The 13,949-nt window shown below is 49.1% G+C and overlaps 1 protein-coding gene across 2 annotated transcripts in view; it reads left to right on the top strand.

The window, feature by feature from the left end:
- Positions 1-13,949, top strand: part of LOC142592644 (putative sodium-dependent multivitamin transporter) — a 117,237-nt gene that overhangs the window by 93,134 nt on the left and 10,154 nt on the right. The window lies entirely within an intron of this gene.

Here is a 13,949-nt window from a genome sequence, read left to right as displayed (position 1 = left end):
GAATTCCCGTGACAGCCTCCTACAGCAAAGGCAAGAGCGGAGTCGTTTTGGACACCACCGTTCTAATTTAAACAGCCAACAGTATAGGGGCTGGCGTCTTATTCGGACGAATACATATTCCAACCTTCACCAACTACACAGAATACACCCCACGAGGGTACATGACGAGTGCCCGTGGTGCACACACACCCACAGTAAAATACATCACATGGGAGTGCCCCAAGAGGCTTATGCACAGATAGTCCCATAAGATACCAACATGCATTAATGAGAAGTTGGCAGTGGGAGGCATGGCTTGTGAACGAGGTTCGGGAGAGCCACTTGGCTCTTCTGGACCAAGTCCAAAGAGCCGCACGTGTAAGTGGGGTCTTGGAATAGGGACCACGACCATCGTGCCTTAATTGATTCATTTTCAATTACGCTTTGACTCGCTCCCTCAATCGGTAACGATCGCGAACAGGCGCCCGCAGGTGTAGGTCCGAAATTTTTAGACGGCGAAAACTGCTGCCAAACATTCTCGTTCGGTGACGGTGTAATTATGTTCTGCATTAGTCAAAGAGAAACTTAGGTAAGTCGCAACATGTACAGAATCTTGATAACGTTGGGCTACTATAGAACGTATGCCGATGCCCTCAGCATAAGTGAGCGCTTCTATAGAGCAGGATAAATCCTAGTGGCGCAATACAGGCCCCAAATCTTAGCAGAATTTTGAGCTGGCCGAACGAGTCGTCACAAGTGGATGTCCAGTCAAAAGGGACGCCTTTGTGGAAAAGACGTGAGGGGTTGCACCACGTCGGTGAATTGTGGCACGAAGCGACCGAAATAGGAGCATACGCCCCGACAGCTCATCAGGTCTCGTGCGTTCTTTGGCCGTTTGGAAGAGATGACTGCCTCAATTTTCCGCGCGTCTGGCCTCACGCCATTCCGGAGCTAAGTGGCCAAGTGGTAACGCCTTCGTGTCGCTAAAACAACAGTTCTCGGAAGTTAGGATCAACGCGGCTTTTTCGGCACAGTCCAGAACAATGCTAACCCGTCTGTTATGTTCACCCAACGTACGGCCAAGAATCACATTGTAACAAGCATGAGACGCCCCCTAGAGCATAATGCTCGTTGCCCCACCAGACTCGGTTGCCTGTCAGGCTCGGTAGGCAACATTGGTCACCACACCGCAACCAATGACACCGACGAGCACAGCTGCTCGGCGGTCAGTCATCGCTCGTCACCACCACGCTGCGGAGCGTTCGTCTAACGGAGGGTGCCTCGAGCCCTCCCTTGTTCACGTACCCGGGCGGATCGTGACCTTGCCGACCAGTACCCACAGATCGTCCCACGCCGCCTCGAGCGGCGACACACCAGCCCCGTTGCTGCCGTCATGCCGCTGTACGGAAGGCTCGAGCCGTTCGAGGGAGATGGGTCTTCCTGTCCAGTTTACGAGGATCACGTCCATGTGTTCTTCCGGGCAAACGACACACCCAATGCCAAACAATGGGACATTTCCTGGCCAGCTGCGGGACCCGCGTCTTCAGTCTCCTGCTCGACCTTCTCATGCCAGCCCCGCCGCATGTTAAGTCGCTGGGTGAGCTGCTGGCGATACTGCGCTCGCATTTCAACCCAGCACCGTCCTCACTAATAGAGAGTTTCCGGTTCAACAACCGGAGCCGCCGGGAAGGACAGTCCCTCGGGGAGTTCCTTCCTGCGCTACAAGGGTTAGCTAATGCCTGCGTTTTCAGGGACCAGCTAGACTCGCTGCTGAGGAACCGTTTCGTCTGCGGCATCAACCCCGCCATGCAGACGCGACTCCTGGAGCTTCCCGACCCGTCGCTGGACGACGCCGTGAAGGCAGCGCTGGCAATGCAATCTGCCTCCAAGGACGCCGGCAAGATTGCCCGTGCGAATGGCTCACCATCGGTGGAAGCGGCGGTCAACAACAAGTTGGCGACAAAGGGCGTACCTGCGGTCGCTGCGATAGTGCCCACTCCCCCTCACAGTGCCAGTTCACTCAAGCACAATGTTTCACGTGCTGGAAAACTGAGCAGCTGGCACGGGTATGCCGAAGGGAGAGGACGAACAGCAAACAGCAGCAGCAGCTTGGTTCGAGCCCGGGTAGCACACAAGCCCGCGGCCAGGGTAGCCGTCGCAAGGAAACGCGGTGGGGGCGTGCGGCAGCAGGCTCAAGTTCTTCCGCGGCCAGGCTCCACATCGCGGCCGAAGATCCGCCGATTTTGTACATGTGGCACACAGGCCTTGCACCGTCGTCTTTGCCGCCGTACATGCTGACCGTTGAAATCTGCGGGCACCCCATTTCTATGGAGCTAGGCACAGGGGCCAGCGTGTCAGTAATGGCCGGAAAACTCTTCCAGGGTACTTTCCCCGGAGCCTCCGTCGAGGCTTCGGGCGTGAAGCTAAGCAGCTACTCCGGGTATCTCTCCCAGGTCCAGGGTCAGGCCCAGGTCAGCGTTCGCTTTGGCGACCGGGAGGAAACCGTTCCCCTTTATTAACCAAGGGGTCGTCGGTGAACTGGGCCGACACTGGATTCATGCACTGGGCCTTCGTCTGCCAGAGTACCAGGCTGGCATTTATGTACCTGATGGAGCCCGGCCACGTTTTTTTCAAGCCTCTAACCACTGGCATTCGCCCTGAAGGACGGGGTCACGCAGAAGCAGGAACGGTTACAGCGAGCGGTCATCCTGGTGCCCGTCAACACGTCTCAATGGGCGCCTGCCATTGTACCAGTCCTCAAGCGAGACGGCAGTGTCAGGATCTGTGGGGATTTCAAGGTTACCATCAACTCCGTCACTACCGTCGAGAAGTACCCGCTGCCCCGGATAAAATATCTCTAGTCAGCGTCGTTCGGTGGACAGAAGTTTACCATGCTCGACCTCAGATATGCTTACCAGCAGCTGGTGCTCCAGGACGCCTCCCGGAAGTATGTCTCAACATCGACCACTTTGGCGCTCTTCGAGTAAACGCGCTTACCGTTTGGCGTGGCCTCAGCCCCGGCCATATTTCAGTGGGAGATGGACAACCTTTTCAGGGGCATGAGGCACGTGGCGGTGTACTTGGATGACATCCTGGTTACTGGCAGCGTCGAAGGGAACCACCTGCAAAACCTGCACAACATCCTTGCACGACTGCAGGACGCCGGCATCAAGCTCAAGCGGGAAACGTCCATTTTCCTGGTCCCCTGTGTTACTTGGGACATGCATTTTCCAGGCTGGTCTAGCCCCGGCTCTCCGCAGAGTTGATGCTTTGCTCAAGACGCCTGAGCCCCAGAACAAGAAGTAGCTTCAGAGCTACCTCGGCCTCATCAACTTCTGCAGGAGTTTTCTATTGAACCTGTCGGAGCATCTACAGTCGCTCCATCTTCTGCTTCGAGATGGTCAGCAATGGGTCTGGAACAAGGAGCAGGGTCGGACCTTCAAGTGCAGCAAGGAGCTAGTCATCAAGGCTCCAGTGCTAGTGCACTTCGATCTTGTCAAGCCTTGTCGTCCGGACCGTAGACGCGTCACCGTAAAGCGTGGTAGCTGTCCTGGCGCACCGGGACAAGGGTGGCAAGGAACGCCCTGTCTTGTTTACTTCTCCTCTTCATGCTGCAGAGCAATGCTACAGCCAGCTGGACAAGGAACGCCTGGCCCTCATGTTCGGTGTCAAACGCTTCCACCAGTATCTGCGGGGCCATCAGTTCGAGGCGATCACGGAGCACAAGCCGCTGTTGGGGCTGCTGAGGCCTGACAAGGCAGTTCCTGTGCAGATACCACATAGAGTGGTATGCTGGGCCTTGCGGCTGACAGCGTACAGTTACCAGCCGGTTTACCGTCCCGAAAAGTACGTGGGACCTGCTGATGCCCTGAGCCACCTGCCCCTGCTAGAGGTATCTGACGCTGTTCGAGAAACTATGGAAGTGTTCACGCTGGAACACGCGTACCCGGAGGTGCTCTTAAGATCTGCGGTATCGCAAGCGACCAGTCGGAACTCAGTCCTGTCTAAGGTGGTCAAGGCGGTGTCCCATGAGGAGAAATTGGTTCAACAGGTCTATAGCCACAAGGCCACTGAGCTGAGCTGAGCTGAGCAATGATACCAGCTGAGCTTGCAGCAGGGCTGCCTACTATGGGGTTTGGTGGTGGTGATCCCAGTCTCCGGTGCGGGGTCCTGCAGTTGCTGCACGCGGATCATCCTGACGTGGAAAAGACCACTATGGTGGCCAGGTCCCATGTTTGGTGGCCTGGTCTGGACCAGGACATCGCTCCTTTTGGTGCAGAGCTGCCAAATCTGCCGGCAGCATCAGCGGGCCTCACGTCCTGTCAAAATCACCCCCTGGCCGTTCTCACAGAGACTCTGGTCCCGCCTACCTGTGGAATTTGGGGTGCCCTTCTAGGGAAATTACTTCCTGGTAGTGATGCACGCCTTCTCGAAGTGAGTGGAGGTTCTACCTGCCACCACTCCATCAGCAGGCGCGACCATTACAGCGCGACGACAGGTCTTCGCCACCCAGGGGTTGCCGGACGTCATCGTGTCTGACAATGATCCCGCTTTCGCCAGCACAGAGTACCTGGCCTTGCTGAAGAAGAACGGAATCCGCCGGATGATGGTTCCGCCGTACCACCCTGCTTAAGACGGTGCAGCCGAGCGGATGGTGCAAGCCATCAAGGACAAGCTCAAGGAGAGCCAGGCTGGGAATTTCCGGACGCAGATTGCCCGTATGGTGTTCCACTACCGGATCACGCCCCGCGATGTCACTGGCCGTGCGCCCTGTGAGCTCCTGTTGGGTCGGATGGTCAATACACCCTTGGACGTCTGGCATCTGGACTTCCGATCCACAGTGCTCATGAACCAGCTGAAGCAGAAGCTGGCTGCTGACCAAGGGTTCGGTCCCGGGCCTTTGCCGCAGTTGGGACCTCCAGTTTTCGCCAGGACCGATCTTTCGTTGTGACCCACCCCGGCCCGCCGGACAGGTGGCATCTCCTGCCAGCGCCTCATCCCTGCTCGCCCGCATGCCATGTGGAGCCACGTGGCACAAACACACCGACCATGTCAGGTCTCGCCTCGGGACCTGGCCAGCACCTTCGACTGCCACTTCAGAGTTGCAGCCTACAGGAGGACAAGCGGCAACGCCAGTCGCTTCCAGCGGAGCACCGCCTACCTCCGAGGCGGCAAGAGTTGCCATTGGTGCGGCGCCCGTTGGGCCGTTGTCACGTCCGGCACCACTCACAAGGCCGACCACTGTGGACCCTTAGGACGGAGCGAGACTTGCTGAGACAGCACCTGGCGCTGCCACACCCGGCCTGCCAACACCGGTGCCCAGGCGTAGTATTCGATGGCGGAGGCCCCAGGGCCGTCACTCGCAGGGGTAGCAGGCACCGTCGACCTGGCTACAACAGAGTCAGAGCCTTATGCTCTGAAAATGGACGTTTCGTTTTTTATTTAACAAACAAGCTGGGGGTAAGGGGGTGTAACAAGCATGTGACGCCCCCTCGGCCATAATCTTTGTTGGCCCGCCAGGCTCGGTAGGCAAACATTAAAGACTCGGTAAGCAACCCAATAAACGCCGATGAGCACAGCTGCTCAGCGGTCAGTCATCGTTCGTCACCACCACGCTGCGGAGCGTCCGTCTAATAGAGTGTGCCTCGAGCCCTCCCTTGTTCACGAACCCGGGCGGATCTTGACACGCATCATCATCATCATCAAAATAGAACCAACAAATTTCCCATTTAACTCCTCGTAGAATGTTGTCCATAAATCGTCTGAAGTTACTGGCCCATTACAAAAGCCGAATGGCACAGCACTAAATCCGTGAAGCCCGTCCGTTGTCACAAAGGCAGTTATTTTTTCCTCGTCTGGGTTCAAATGTATCTGCCAACAACCTGACCGCTAATAAATAGAGGAAAAATGGACTGCGGTAGGAGACCGTCAGTTACATCGCCAATCCGAGAAAGAGAGTACACATCCTTTTTGGTGTCTGTGTTTAGTCTTCTATAATCAACAAAAACCTTCATGGTCAATCCTTCTTCTTCACCAGGATCAATGGTGCTGCCCACGAACTAGAAGACTTCAATAACATATTTTAGCATTTCTTTTTCACTTCCTTAGCGATAACTTTCCTCTCTGTCGATGACGCACAATAAGGCTTTTCTCAAATATGCTGTGCCGACCCTGTAATATTTGTGTAACAATCGCGAAAACTTGCAAGTGCAGTCTACTTGTCAGCGTGCGTGAAATCAAACTCCTGGAGTCCAATGTCCAGGAGTTTGTCCCCGGAGAGCTTTTGCAAGAAGCTGACACTGGCTTAAGGGCAATTACTTGCTTATAATGCTTACATTTTCATCTTCACAAGTGCTTCGGTAAGTTGGAGAGCAAGCACCAAACTGCACCTCCCTCACCGTGTCTTAATGGAACTGTGCCTGATCTTGTCAAATTCGGCGAGCTTAGCTTCTTGCCATATGGAAGAACACTGAGGCCGGAAGAACAGTTAAATGCACACAACTACCAGCCGATATTCTTCACAGTCGAGAGGAAACGCGGCGCAGGTATCTACGTCGCTCGATTCGCCGCAAGTGTTTGGGGGCCTCATCAAACGATGAAAGATCGGCAGCACCATGAATGACAGGGACCATGGCGGCAGCCCCAAATCGTCCGAAACAATAAAGTTGTCTTTGTCCGGTGACTGTATGTCAGCAGGGGTGAAGGGAACGTGCTATTGGAAATAATTTTACCTATGCAGTCCTGAAGAAACTGAATCCCCAGACTGACTTCATGGGTGAAGCGCTGCAGCGCCAGAAGCTCTTTTAAAAACTCCTTCACCCAATAAAACGCTTGCTACGCAAATAACAAGCAGAGGAAGGCACTCTTCACTCAACCACGAAACGCGCCTGACAACACCATTCCAATGGAGCATAAGTTTGCGACCAATCCCATCCTTCGAGGCCATAAAAAAATTAAATTTTGTAGTTTTACATGCCAAAACCGCGATTTGGTTAAGAGGCACGACGTATGGGGGACTCCGGAAATTTGGACCACCTGGGGATTTTGACCATATGGGGAACATGCGTTTTTGAATTTCACCCCCATCGAAATGATGATGCCGCGGCAGGGATATGATCCCGCGACCTCGTGCTTAGCAGCGCAACACCATAGCCGCTAGGCCACCACGACGGATATTTCAAGGCCATACTCATGACGGAAATGGTAGCACCGGTCTTTATTACTGGAGTTGTAGGTATGGAAATGCATCATGTATGGAAATGCATCATGAAATGCGCAAACAATGGACAAAGAAGGAACTACACAGGACAGGCGTGGAACTTCTGGAACTTTCTTTTTTGTCCTTTGTTGTTTGCGCGGTTACATGATGCATTCCAATATCGACCACCAACTAGCCCACCTACCCCTGTTAAATAAAGTTGTAGTTATACCAACGATGAATACGTGCACTTTGTTCAACGTTATAACAGGCAGATGAATCTGGCGGAGATTATTTTTCGGCGACCTTACTTCTATCGTCCCCACCGGCCTGTTTCCTGATGAACGACGCTGACGGCTGGTTAGGGGCGCCAAACTGCGGTCGGAAGCTGTCGAGTCATTCTTCCTGTTAAATGGCGATAACGTGTTCCTGGGAGCGGAGCCTATGGCGTTCGCAATACTGGGGTCTGTTGGCCAGCGGTTGTGGTAATTGTTGTGTTCGTACTGAGGCCAAGTCATAAGTCGGTCATGCCTCGTTGTCTGTCGATGCAGGCGGCAGAACCGAGAAACTTGCCCCAATGCCACCGAAGCTGGGACAGACGGGCAATCCGCGATCGATTTTGGTGGCCTCAAGGTCAACCTTGGGACGCTGAAAGTAGCAAACGCGATCTTCGAGGAGCACATGCGGGGCGATGGCTCCACGAGAACCCGTGCGTTGGTTGTGTCAACTCATCATGAAAGGAACGTCCTTGCTGTAGCCACAGGTTGACTAGCAAACGGCCCCAGGCCTGGAAGTAAAATAAGATACAGCAGAGGGTAGTTTGTAAAGTCGACTGCAAGTACGACAAGTTGCAAGTTGTCTGCCCCTTACTTGTGTGGTCCGAGTTCCTCGCGGACATTTTTTCTTACAGATGCTGTGAGGTAACACTGGAAGCTGTCGTTGTCGCCAACGCTTGCAATCGTTGTGACATTGACCAGCTTTCCAAATGCGGCGTGATGCGGCGCATCTCGAGGTCTCAAAGGTGCAGCAATGTCGGATAACACCGCCCACTCTGCTGATATGCTCCTATATGATGGTGTATGTGTACACGTCCTCGGCAATGTATTTAGGAAGATCTCCTGCATTGTCCTCTCAGGTCGTTCGAGCGTTGACCGTTTTGCACTGATTGATGATTTTCTCTATATACATGGTGCAGCTTTCCTTGGAACTTGATTAAGCAGAAGCAATGAACGCTCTCCCCGTTTTCTCGTCGCTGTAGAGTTTTCAAAACATACTGTGATATCCGTAACGAAGCGGTTCCACATTATCAAGGTATCTTGATGGTTCTCAAATCACACATAGACAGTGTCCATAAGGACAAGAGCCATATTTTTTTTTACTTTAGACGTGAAGTCTCACACGTTGAACTTGCTCATTCGCTCGCAATGGATGTGCCATTCCTCCATGTCTTTGCCAGATCTGCTTGAAAATCTGTGATCTGCTTCATCCAGAAGCCGATTGCACTTGCAGAGGCATCAAGTTTTGATACACAAGCGCTTGTTAATTCGAACCCTGGAGAGTGGTTTAATATGTACATCACTCTAAACTATCACCTTCCAAAGCATGGCGCAGTTTATTCTCGCTCTTTTTAGAGGCTACACTTAAGCAGCAGTCAGTTATCTCCTCCTGGAGACCACTTCTAATTTATATCGCAAAAAGCATGTATTCGTCTGTAGAATGAAATAGGAAGAGATTACATCAAATATTTATTCATGATATGTAGTAAGATGCATGTGAAATTGGGTGTTAGTGGTTTGGTGTTATTTTTCCCGTGAGGGCTCGAGAATTTCAACACTAAGTCGGCGTTCCATAAGAAGAACGCGGATGTTCTAAAATATCAGTTATAATCAATTTATAAGTTATAATCATATAAATCTAAAATATGTCTCACTGATATCAGCTTGTCACAAATATATCTTTACAATAAGTATCGGATATAACGAAGCAATTTTTGCGTCGGATGCAAGTTTGTTATAACGATGTTCTAGTTAACTTAATCTAGACTGCCGTAACCTGACAAACAACGAAATGCACCAGTGAAAGTCGTTTTTCATGCCGCGAAATGACAGACAAATGCACAATGCAGCATAACATGTCATTCTGGCACATTAGGTTACATGCTCATTTAAGAATATAGGCTAATAAAAGTGGCAATTACTGCAACAGCCACGAGGAGGCGGTTACGCTGTCCATGGACGTGCGTGAAGATACTGCTTTCATCATCTTTCTGTGATGGGCAAAAAAATAGCTAAGCCCCTATCCAGCAAGCTTTTCGTTCAGGAGTAATCTCTCCTGTTCCGGCGGCCTTGGCTGATGATATGTGCGACATCTTATTTGGTTGCCAGCTGCTGTTGCAAACATCATTAGCACAAGAACAATTCTTTTAATAAAAGCCATGCTTTTTCTCATTCGTAACCTACCAATCGGTAGCGCGAAGCGACATTGACGGTCTTTATGTCCCGGACGTCTAATAATCTCAGCAGAATAATAATTAGTTTTTAGAACTGGATGATGCAGCTGGAAAGGTGCAATTTATATATGAGTGACCAAAAAGCCGTTTCATGCGAACATCTAGAAGTTAAATCCGTTAGTCATGAACAAATGAATTTCTTCGCCGCATTTAGAAGAATTCTTCAAAAAACTTTAATGAGTATCTTTTTTCCTTGAAGATCTACTATGCGCATCCGGGGAAGCGCTACCTTGTTTATATATGTTGCATTGTTGCAATAAAGACAACATTGTTAGTGAGCGCTTGTGTTGGCGTTGTTTGACTTGTCCTCGTCTTTCGCGCTGTTGACCCCGTCCAAATATACAATACAATCTAGCCCAACGTCGACCCCTCTTATCGTTGCTGAGTCTATTTATAGGGTTGATTTATCTCGGCAGTGGTCATGGTTTTATTTAATGTGCCCACGTAAATAATTTTTTAATTCTCGAAGTAAGCCAATTTGTTAAAATGACAGAATTGTTTACATGCCTTTATTTTCCGATTACGAATAGGTTCTTGTCTTCGATGTATCCAGTGAATTTGAATGAATGAGGCATCGATTTTAAAGGTAACAAGCATTTCAGATGCAATACGCCATCCCTCACCTGGCCACACTTTCTTTTAATTCCCCTGTTTTTCACTTTGTCCTGCGACTAATTCTTGGGAAGTGTTCTAGAAGTAACTTCTATTGAATAATTCCTAAGTGAATGAAACCAAACGCAGCTTCTGCCTGGTAGCAGCTGCATCTGCAGTAGTATTTGGCGAATGTATTTATCTCTTTAGTGCAGAGATAGTTGAGGCTATCAATACCTTAAATAGTGCAAGCAGTGCAAAATAATTAGAAGAAGTATCACGTGCGATTAAGCGTTAGGCAGACTGATTTGCTGCTAAAAACCGCGGAGCTAGAGTCCCGAATCCACGTCAAAGTTTTAGATAGCCACAAAATGACAATGAGTGATTATCTTAGGGATAATGCAAACAGAATGGATCTATTAATGCAAAATACGTGAAGTGGCTCCTTAGGTCAATGGCAGACAGACTACGGTCAAAACAAAACTGCGGCGTCTCTTGTTTCTCTGGATAACCTGTTGAAAATCCTACGCCGGTACTTATACAAGCTTGGCAGAATCGCGGCTGCTTTGGGCGTTGTGCAAATTAGTACAGAATCCAGCAAGTGCTTTTAGTGCATCATGTGGAAACTGCCGTTCTCAGCCTATATTTTGTTTTTTCTATATATACACCCTCCCTTTCAATGCCAAATTATGTTATTACTGAATTCATGCTTGCCCCCTTCCTTGCCGGTTTCGGAATATGCCTGATGCTGCATTTTTTAAGACAGCTTATATTGAAGTATTCTAGACAGAGAGATAGTGGGCTCACAGAAGGCCGCACACTGACGCAGTTCATCTCACCCGTGAGATGGCGCCACCATGGCCCTCAGTGTAAGCGACCGCGATGCTTCCCTCCGCACGAAGGTTAATTGGCCACCGCTTCAAGCACAAACTGATGTGTAAGGCTTATTCAGCGGCATTTTAACGCGATAGTGTTAAGGCGCCCGTGTCGCAGGAAATCCGGTGCCGGCGTCGGACGTCGCATCGGCAAAATATATTTTAACAATGTATACTCAGGCCCTCTATGGGACGCTAAGAATTTACTGTACTAATTTGATTTATCAAGCTAAACAAGTGAGGAAATAGTAAACTACGATCTACACACAACCGAGAGACATGACAGCTCTCGGATTGCAATTTGACAATACGAGAAAACATAATATTGTTACGCACAAAGTCAAACAAATCCCTTCTTCAGCGTTTCTGCAATTCATAGATCGCCGACGGAGTCCACGTAGCGGCGCGCCCGGTTCCTTAAAAGATTTCCAGATGGTGAGCGCATGGTGGCCCAGGCAAAAGGCCGCGTTTCCACCAGAAAGACCGCCTTCGTGCATGGCGTTCGCGCCAGTGTTTCGCGCTAAACATTACGGTTGCATACGCTGCAGTTGCCGGGAAGCGTGAGAAGCAGTCAGGAATCGTGTGTAACTCTAAAAGGCAGAGCTTAAGCGTCCTCCAAATTTTTTTCTTTCAGTTTCTGCATTAGCGAATTTTTCTTTGGTCATCGTTCGGGCGCCAGTTATCATCGGGAACAGAGTACAGTGCATGCTGTAGACCGCTAGTTTTGTATTGTGGTAGTGAGCTGTCACTTCGAATAAAATACCGACCTCGCGGTTGTACTACCTGTAGAGTGAACAGATTGGGTATCTCCATGTCCGTTAATTTAATAATAAATAAGTAAGAGGGTGACATTATAACGGCTCATATTTCTCCATGAATATGCCGGCATTTGTATCCAATATCAGCTTGTGCGAAATCAAGCTCTCATTGAATAAAACAGTACTATGGCAAACTTGACCATAAGTGATGACTGTTGTATTGACCTAAAAACATAAAATTTCAGACTCGGACAAGGCGCCATGGGAAAATAAAGAGGTGAACAGGGGTGCATTGCATGAAAGGCTGTCATATGGTATCAAAACCTCATTCGTGAAACTTGAGAACAAGGATATTATACTTAGTGTACATGCAATTCGATTTTACCACAGTAAATTTAAGTACATCTTACATGCTGTAAATTATCGTTATGGGAGAAATTGCCTGCAAAAGACAACTATCTACTGCACACGAAATTCCATTAGCACTTCTGCTGATATAAACGTATATTAAATGTGTATTCGAATTACATTCTACAGAATTATATGGGTGCACACACTTTTATTTGGGAAAAGGAATATGCAGTGAGCATATGGAAAGAGGCAGACACCATGTGTTCATAAAGAATATCGAAAAGCTTATTTGTTGATGCACTACAATGCTCTTAACACCTCTAAAGGCATGCACATCAATTAATAACATTCATTTCCATTACACAATGAAAAGAGGAGAGGGGGCAAAAAGCTTAAACAGCTTCAAGAGGGTCTTGCCCCCTTTTACCGTCAACAGCAAGTGTGACAAGCGGTACCTTTTCTAAAACAGCCTAATTAAAGGTTCTAGAACTGTCTAGCCTGATAGACTTCCTCAAATATTCACAAATAAGAAAAAAGGTAAAAGAAGACGCAAAAAATGACCGACAGCACATTCGCATAGCATGAAGTTAAGAATACATTTATAAAAATACGTGCATTCTCAACATATTCATACAATAAATAACGACACTAATAAAGTAGAAATACTAGCAAAAGCGACCAATAAGCACCACGTACAATGTAACACAATGGCATTCAAATAACACACTCATTTTTATTCATATACACAGGTGTTCTGGCAGATAATTTTAGCTGTAGTGTTTGTGCTACATAAAGGATTAAAGTCGGCTTTGATGAGTACATTAAGCAGAGAGGGCACTTATTCAACGATTTCCGGGGAATGTCCGGGGAATGAGCACATGTCATTTTTTAAATTTCCCAAATACTATTATATTCTAGTATTTGTGCCGCTAAAATAGCAACAGCATGTTTACAATTGAGAATGGATGTATAACTAAATTTTAACCTGTACTTATACAATGCAAACACACGAGCGATAATAAAATTCAAAAACAGATACTTTGTTGGCCCGAGAAATCTACGACATTGTTTGCGACCATAAGAACTGAGAAATAAAACGTACCTACCAAACAACGCTTAGCTTAAAGCCTGCAGTGACGACGATACGGCAGCAGCACGGCGATAGCTTCCATTGACGCTGACGGCAGCGCCTACACGCTGGCCCTCGGGGAAACACAACCTCGTTGTCATTTCTTGTGACACAGCAACGTGCGCCCTAGCAAGGAGAATGAGCTCACTACCCCTTCTTCTAGATTACCTATGTGCTTCTGTTTTCTCAGAAACGCTGCCCCGAAATTCCGTTAGCCCCCGAACGTTACGCGGAGCAAAACGTCATTGCTACACAGGATTCGGCTAGGCATTGCTTTCACCCGTCACTAGGCGCACCTCATCGGCCAGTCGAAGAGCTCTGATTGAGAACACTGCCGGATGCCTGAAACACTAGAACACAGACTGTGTGATTTCCTAGCATATATGCAGGAGCGAAGCACGTTGGAAAGTTTCCTAGCCAGCTTTGGCAGGCAACCACTGTCGTAGGAAGCTATCCTCGGAACATGGCCTGACACTGCAACTTCAATGCATGGAACTAAATGTTGTTGAAGTTTCTGCAGGACACCAAGCTCGACGAGCGGCTCTAGCAAGGCAACTGT

The sequence above is a fragment of the Dermacentor variabilis genome, chromosome 9 (assembly GCF_050947875.1).
Source record: "Dermacentor variabilis isolate Ectoservices chromosome 9, ASM5094787v1, whole genome shotgun sequence".
Lineage (NCBI taxonomy): Eukaryota > Metazoa > Arthropoda > Arachnida > Ixodida > Ixodidae > Dermacentor > Dermacentor variabilis.
Note: the sequence above shows the minus strand (reverse complement) of the source record. Positions and strands in the feature narration are given on the sequence as shown.